We start from the raw sequence: 8,346 nt of genomic DNA, 5'->3' as shown, positions 1-8,346 counted from the left end.
GGCACACCCAAACTTGGTTTAAACTAGCTGTGGCTTGAGGCAGAGCTGCACTCAGAGATGGCTAATTGCCTGACAGTTTTTATCTTTGTTGACTGAGATTCTGTAGTCGTTTTCTACGGTATGCTCTTTCCCTCTTCACAGAATCACAGAATTTTCTAGGTTGGAAGAGACCTCAAGGTCATCGAGTCCAACCTCCAACCTAACGCTAACAGCCCTCCACTAAACCATATCCCTAAGCTCTACATCTAAACGTCTTTTGAAGACTTCCAGGGATGGTGACTCCACCACTTCCCTGGGCAGCCTGTTCCAGTGCCTCACAACCCTTTCAGTGAAGAAGTTCTTCCTAACATCTAACCTAAAACTCCCCTGCCTCAACTTAAGCCCATTCCCCCTCGTCCTGTCACCAGGCACGTGGGAGAACAGGCCAACCCCCACCTCGCTACAGCCTCCCTTGAGGTACCTAAAAAGAGCGATAAGGTCACCCCTGAGCCTCCTCTTCTCCAGGCTGAACAAGCCCAGCTCCCAGCTCTTATCCACATCTAGCATCATACACATAAATACCAGAGTTGGATGTGGTGTTAATGCTGTGAACTTCAAAAGAAGTTGTCATGAAGTCAGAATCCATCACTGTGTTTTCTTAAATATGTGGATTGGCTGCTACAGCAAGCATATAGCATACTGTAGGTATAAGGCTGCAAATTATGATGTTTGACATCTTAATGGACAGGACCTTTCTGGAATATAATCTTGCATTTTACTACTATAAAGGTAGGAGATGACAGAAAGTCACAGTATGAAATTGGCAAGAACTTGTACTGTCTTCCACTAAGGCATACCCAGGGAGTACAGCAGAAAATACATTTAATGATTGAAGTGGAGAGAAAGGAAGGAATGCAAGATCTCCCATTTTCGTGAACTTCACATTTAAAAAAGTTGTATACAGCTATATCCTGCTCTTACCAAACTAATATAACAGTGTTCAATACATAAAATCTTCAGGGACAGGCATAAATACTAGATCATAGCTGTTCTTTGACTCTGTGTTCTAATTTTTTTGCTCAGATCCTCTTAGTTTTCTCCTTTATATCTCAGTTTTGGGCAATGACAACATTCAGTCTGTTTACATACTTGTAACATTGTACATTACATCATATGTACATCACACAGCTTGTACATTGCATTTTCCTTTTCACTGGGTCACAGATTACATTTTTCTTCCTTCCTATTCCCTCTTTATGACAAATCAATGCACTGAAAATGTTTCATTCGCAGTTAGCCTGGAAACATCCATCTCTTTGGACGGCATCCTAGAGGAGCCCATAATATGTTTGGCAGAGTAATCAAGTCATAAAGTAAATTTGGTGCTTTTAAAAGTAAACCAGACATTATAGAAACTGTCTTCTTGCTTCATTAGATTTAGCTGTGTTGTACATGCCCTTCCAGACAAATCAATTTGATTAGTTCATTAGCTGCTGAGAATGTATTATGACAAAATATGCAGTAGAAAGGAAAGGAAGTTTCCACCAGAAAGAAGTGGATGTTAGTCCAAAGTGGGCTGTTGATTTGGTGTCCTTCCTTAGCCTCCGGGGACTGCTTTTGAGAATGTTAAGCAGTAGCAAGCTGGGTGAAATCATTTTTGAAAATTATACCCTAACGCTAAGATTCAGGTTCAATGGAAATGTCCTCATACGGTTACAGCTTTGTGATCCTGTGTTGTAGCTAATTGCTAGAAGCAATTCAGGTGACCTATTTCGTGTGTGATGCCTCAGCTTCCTTGGAAGAAGAGGAATCATGTTGTAGAGCTGCACAAGGTGTGAAGCATGAGAAATCTCATTCTCTGTACATAATGTTTGGGAAGTAAGGCAAAGATACATACTAAATAATTCACAAAATGTTTTCTTTCGGATTTTCATCTGTTTTATATGCAGTATTAAGCCAGAGTGAACAATTAAAAAATAATTTACTGAGCAATAATTGTTTCTCGTTATAGGTAAGGCTATTTCACTTCAGTCATCAGACTTACAGACTTATGGATCTGGAAGGAACTTTGCCCTCTGTCTTTCCCGTTTTCTCTTGACCAAAAACTTACATCTCTTCTATCCCTGCAAAGCGTAATGGAGAAAACGTATCAGTTAATGACCTCTGGTACTTTCTAAAGCTTCTTTGCTCATCTTAAATTTTTCAAACACTTCCCCTACAGTCTTGTGTGTGAAACACAGCAGAAGTCCATTTGGCTTATGGCCCAGATCTGAATTGCCATGCAGAGTCAGTTCTGGAGAAAATAAAACCTGCCAGAACTCCTCTCTCTGAATTCTGTCACATTGAGGTATGGTGAGAACATCCTTCCCAGCTTTAAAGCCCTGACTAGCAACTGCACCTATTGGTACTGGTAATCAACTCTTGTTCATAGCTTTTTATAAAACACAGACATAAACAGCACAAAGGCTGGGGACTCTGGGGTCCTACCATGAAACTGAGAAAACTGCCTAGCAGAACAAAGGAAAGATAATCCATGGGCAAAGCTTAATTAAAGGCAGATGAGCACAGGATTTCTTTCACAAACAGTGAAAGGGAACAGTTTCTTTTGATATAGTATAAACTCACTTTAGGATAGAATAAAGCTTGTGGATTGATATTGTATAAACTTACTTTAGGATAGAATAGAACTTGTGATTAAAAGTTAGCAAGGACAAAGTAAACAACATCTTGTTATCCATAGACCTTCTGTTACGTTTAAGCATTTTGTTATTTGAAAACACCCCATTATCCGTTAACACTCAGTCAGGCTGAGACTTGAGATAACTTGAGTCAACTGTCTGTTCTGTCCTGTTAACTGAGACATCCTGTTATCCGCCGACCCCCAGTTAAACCGAAAGACAACTCAGCATTTTTACAGCCTGGAAAACAACTGATTAAGAAAGTGCATTACGAGGAAGACCTACAGCCTTCCTCCCAGAGACCACTGCCCACATCCTGGAGACCCTGGCCCACAATTCTTGGAAGGCTTTGCGCAAGCGCAAGGACTGATAAGCTAATTAGCATACGAAGTGAGGGTAGGCGGGGTTATGTAATGAATATGTATAGGTGCTAATTGAATATTCATTGTTTCGCTGTATAAATACGAGATAGTTTGTCACTTCGAACATGCACGATAGACGGAAGGATCCCCCGTGCATCCAGCGCTGCAATAAAGAATATACCACTTAAGGAAATTCGGCTTTGATCTTTAAATCACTTTCTCTTTGGCTGGGAGCTCTGTGTGGAGCCGAGGCAATCGGCTGTGGGGCAGATGCGTTCTGCAGCGAAGCAGGGATCGGACAGGCAGGGCTAATTTTTCCAGCGTCGAGCCTACTTGAGGGAGCCACCAGGACCCGGCAGCCCTCGTGAGGGAGGCTGATAAGGTACAGGCGGAGCCAGCAGCGCCCCCTCCCCGGCCGTTCATAAGCTGCCCCTAGGGAGCGCGGTGACCAGGGCGGGCAAACAGGGCATGGTGCGGCAGATGGCACAGGCAGGGCGAGCAGACAGGGCAGAGCGCTCCCCCCCACCCATACGAACACCTCCTCTAACGGCGGCCTCCCGTTAGCTAGGCTGCAATGGTCTCCACCAGGCACGGTGCTCTTTCCAGGAAGACAGTACACACCCAGACCAACTGCCCATCCAAAAATGCAGCAGTTCAGGTCACTGGATGCGGGGAGTGTCTGAGCCTGTTGATGCCATCAGCGGGAGGCAGAGAAACTGTGTGCATGAGGTGCGAGCAGGTGGATGACCTGATCCGCATGGTGGCAGAGCTCAAGGAGGAGGTGGAGAGGTTGAGGGATATCAGGGAGTGTGAGCAGGAGATAGACTGGTGGAGCAACTCCCTGTATGGCCTGAAGGACAGGCACTGGGGTGAGACACCCCAAATGGGGGTGGACCCCCTGCCCTGTCGCTGTCGGGCAGAGGGAGGGGACCTAGGAGTTGAGGAGGAATGGAGACAGGTCCCTGCTCGGCATCGCAGGCAATGCCCTCCCCCACTGGCCCCGCCTTTCCAGGTGCCCTTATGCAACAGGTTTGAGGCCCTGGAGCTTGAGAGACCCGTAGGTGAGGATGAGGTAGGAAGCCTACCCAGGTGGATGCCTAGGGCGAGGAAGTCAACTCCACGCCTCAGGACTGCCTCCACCAAAAAAGAAAGAAGGGTTATTGTTGTGGGAGACTCTCTTCTCAGGGGAACAGAGGGCCCTATTTGTCGGCCTGACCCTATCCGTAGGGAAGTCTGCTGCCTCCCTGGGGCCAGGGTCAGGGACCTTGCCAGGAGGCTTCCCAGCCTGGTTCACCCCTCTGACTATTATCCTCTTTTGATAGTCCAGGCTGGCAGTGACAACGTTGAAGAGAGAAGCCTCAAGGCTATCAAAAGAGACTTTAGGGGGTTGGAATGATTAGTGGATGGAGCAGGAGTGCAGGTGGTGTTTTCAACTATCCCTGCGGTGGCAGGGAGGGGTAAACAGAGGACACGGAAAGCCCACCTGATAAACACATGGCTCAGAGGCTGGTGCCAGCACAGAAATTTTGAGTTTTTTGACCATGGGGCGCTTTACTTGGCACCTGGCCTGATGGCTGCAGATGGGTCCCTATCTCTAAGGGGAAAACGAATCCTGGGCCAGGGGCTGGCGGGGCTCATTGAGAGGGCTTTAAACTAGGCAAGAAGGGGGATGGGGCTGAAACAAGGCTTATTGGAGCTGTGCCAGGGGTAACAATGGCTAGGCCGGGGGATAAGGCAATGGCCCAGCTGAAGTGCATCTACACCAATGCACGCAGCATGGGTAACAAACAGGAGGAGCTGGAAGCCATCGTGCAGCAGGCAGGCTACGACTTGGTTGCCATCACGGAGATGTGGTGGGACCACTCATGACTGGAGTGCTGCAATGTCTGGCTATAAGCTCTTCAGAAGGGACAGGCAGCACAGAACGGGTGGTGGTGTGGCTTTCTATATTAGAGAATCTCTTGATGTTGTGGAACTTGAGGCTGGGAATGACAAGGTTGAGTCCCTGTGAGTTAGGATTAGCGGAAAGGCCAACAAGGGAAGCATCCTGGTCGGGGTCTGCTATAGACCGCCGAACCAGGATGAGGAGACGGATGAGGAGTTCTACAGGCAGCTGACAGAAGTTGCGAAATCGTTGGCGCTTGTTCTCGTGGGGGACTTCAACTTCCCAGATATGTCCTGGAAACACAACACAGCCCAGAGAAAGCAATCTAGGAGGTTTCTGGAGAGTGTGGAAGATAGATTCCTGACGCAGCTGGTTAGTGAGCCTACCAGGGGTGGCACCCCGCTGGACCTTCTCTTCACAAACAGAGAAGGACTGGTGGGAGATGTGGTGGTCGGAAGCTGTCTTGGGCAGAGTGACCACGAAATGGTGGAGTTCTCTACTCTTGGCGAGGCCAGGAAGGGGACCAGTAAAACCGCTATATTGGACTTCTGGAGGGCTGACTTTGAGCTGCTCAGGACACTGGTTGGTAGAGTCCCTTGGGAGGTGGTTCTGAAGGGCAGAGGAATCCTGGAAGGCTGGGCGCTCTTCAAGAAGGAAATCTTAATGGCGCAGGAGCTGTCTGTACCCATGTGCCCAAAGACGAGCTGGCGTGGAAGAAGACCGGCCTGGCTCAACAGAGTTGCAGCTTGAGCATAGGAGAAAAAAGAGGGTTTATAATCTTTGGAAAAAAGGGTGGGCCACTGAGGAGGACTATAAGGATGTTGCGAGGCTGTGCAGGGACAAAATTAGAAAGGCCAAAGCTCATCTGGAGCTCAATCTGGCTACTGCTGTTAAAGACAACAAAAAATCTTTTTACAAATATATCAACGCAAAATGGAGGACTAAGGAGAATCTCCATCCTTTACTGGATGCGGGGGGAAACCTAGTTACAAGAGATGAGGAAAAGGCGGAGGTGCTTAATGCCTTCTTTGCCTCAGTCTTTAGCGGCAATACCGGTTGTTCTCTGGATACCCAGTACCCTGAGCTGGCGGAAGGGGATGGGGAGCAGAATGTGGCCCTCACTATCCATGAGGAAATGGTTGGCAACTTGCTATGGCACTTGGATGTGCGTAAGTCGATGGGGCCAGATGGGATCCACCCGAGGATACTGAGAGAACTGGCAGAGGAGCTGGCCAAGCTGCTTACCATCATTTATCAGCAGTCCTGGCTATCGGGGGAGGTCCCAGTTGACTGGCGGCTAGCAAACATGATGCCCATCTACAAGAAGGGCTGGAGGGCAGACCTGGGGAACTACAGGCCTGTCAGCTTGACCTCAGTGCCAGGGAAGCTCATGGAGCAGATTATCTTGAGAGTCATCACGCGGCACTTAAAGGTCAAGCAGGCAATCAGGCCCAGTCAGCATGGGTTTATGAAAGGCAGGTCCTGCTTGACGAACCTGATCTCCTTCTATGACAAAGTGACGCGCTGGGTGGATGAGGGAAAGGCTGTGGATGTGGTCTACCTTGACTTCAGCAAGGCTTTTGACACTGTTTCCCACAGCATTCTCCTCAAGAAACTGTCTGCTCTTGGCTTGGACTGGCGTATGCTTCATTGGGTTAGAAACTGGCTGGATAGCCAGGCCCAAAGAGTCGTGGTGAATGGAGTCAAATCCAGTTGGAGGCCAGTCACTAGTGGTGTTCCCCAGGGCTTGGTGCTGGGGCCGGTCCTCTTTAATATCTTCATCGATGATCTGGACAAGGGCATCGAGTGCACCCTCAGTAAGTTTGCAGATGACACCAAGCGAGGTGCGTGTGTCGATCTCCTCGAGGGCAGGAAGGCTCTGCAGGAGGATCTGGACAGGCTGGACCGATGGGCTGAGGCCAACTGCATGAAGTTCAACAAGGCCAAGTGCCAGGTCCTGCACCTGGGGTGCAATAACCCCAAGTAGAGCTACAGGCTGGGAGATGAATGGTTGGAAAGCTGCCTGGTGGAGAAGGACCTGGGAGTATTGGTAGATAGTTGGCTGAATATGAGCCAGCAGTGTGCTCAGGTGGCCAAGAAGGCCAACAGCATTCTGGCTTGCATAAGAAACAGTGTGACCAGCAGGGCTAGGGAGGTGATCGTCCCCCTGTACTCAGCTCTGGTGAGGCCACACCTTGAGTACTGTGTTCAGTTTTGGACCCCTCGCTACAAGAAGGACATGGAGGTGCTTGAGCGAGTCCAGAGAAGGGCAACGAGGCTGGTGAGGGGCCTGGAGAACAAGTCCTAGGAGGAGCGGCTGAGGGAGCTGGGCTTGTTCAGCCTGGAGAAGAGGAGGCTCAGGGGCGACCTTATCGCTCTCTACAGATACCTTAAAGGAGGCTGTAGCGAGGTGGGGGTTGGCCTGTTCTCCCATATGCCTGGTGACAGGACGAGGGGGAATGGGCTAAAGTTGCGCCAGGGGAAGGTTTAGGTTGGATGTTAGGAAGAACTTCTTTACCAAAAGGGTTGTTAGGCATTGGAACGGGCTGCCCAGGGAAGTGGTGGAGTCGCCATCCCTGGAAGTCTTTAAAAGACATTTAGATGTAGAGCTTAGGGATATGGTTTAGTGGAGGACTTGTTAGTGTTAAGTCAGAGGTTGGACTCGATGATCTTGAGGTCTCTTCCAACCTAGAAATTCTGTCATTCTATGTGATTCTGTGAATTAGGTTTTGGCTTGTCTGCAGGAATACAGAGTGGACTGAAAGAAAGGGGAACCTGATGCTTAGAAGACAGACAGACTGCTATTTGGAAGGGCCAGGAGAGTTGGAAGAAAAGGCCTATGGTCAGCCAGGCATGAACGTCCCTGAGATATATTTACACAAAATCACCTGGGCTTCCTTCAACTGTCCTCATCCAAAGCCAGGATGAAGAAACAGGAATAGACCACTCAGTAAGGGGCAAAGTAAACTCTTACTCTTCTGTGAATACTGATACAGTTCTGGAATTTGAGTTACCACAAACAAGGAATGCACAGAGCATGGAAGCTGGGTGTTTACAAGGCTTACTAGTGAGCCAGGTCATTTTTCCCCGGTTACAATGGGGAGAATAAGAGTGATAACCCTGGTAAAACATTCTGGGAATAACAACGGTAACCTCAATTTCATTGCACTAGTGACAAATGTAGATGTTTTTGTTAGAGGAGCATCAAATTCTTCTTGCTTTGTGGACTGACAGTCTTCATTTCTTCAATATTCAGTCTGACTGAAAAAATATTTCTTCAGTCTTTTCATCACTTCAGTCTTCATTTCTTCTTGCTCAATTTCAAAAACAAACAAAAAACAACAAACAGCTGCTTTCTAATGTACCAAGTACTATTTTTTCATTTTTGATTAAAAGGCCCACCTCATCCTCCTCAGCAGCTGGCTAGGAGGTTTAAATATGC

The 8,346-nt window shown here is 48.0% G+C and overlaps 1 long non-coding RNA gene across 2 annotated transcripts in view; it reads left to right on the top strand.

The window, feature by feature from the left end:
- LOC311439515 overlaps positions 1–3,212 on the top strand; it is a 42,170-nt gene extending 38,958 nt beyond the window's left edge. For both annotated transcript variants that reach the window (XR_014694774.1, XR_014694775.1), the window contains exon 3: positions 1,991–3,212. This is a non-coding gene — a long non-coding RNA (uncharacterized lncRNA). The remainder of the gene's footprint in view (positions 1–1,990) is intronic.
- Positions 3,213–8,346: the final 5,134 nt, after the last annotated feature.

Source organism: Aythya ferina (assembly GCF_964211825.1).
Source record: "Aythya ferina genome assembly, chromosome: 7".
In the NCBI taxonomy this organism is placed as follows: Eukaryota; Metazoa; Chordata; class Aves; order Anseriformes; family Anatidae; genus Aythya; species Aythya ferina.
The sequence above is the reverse complement of the archived record's forward strand: the minus strand, read 5'-3'. Positions and strand labels throughout refer to the sequence as shown.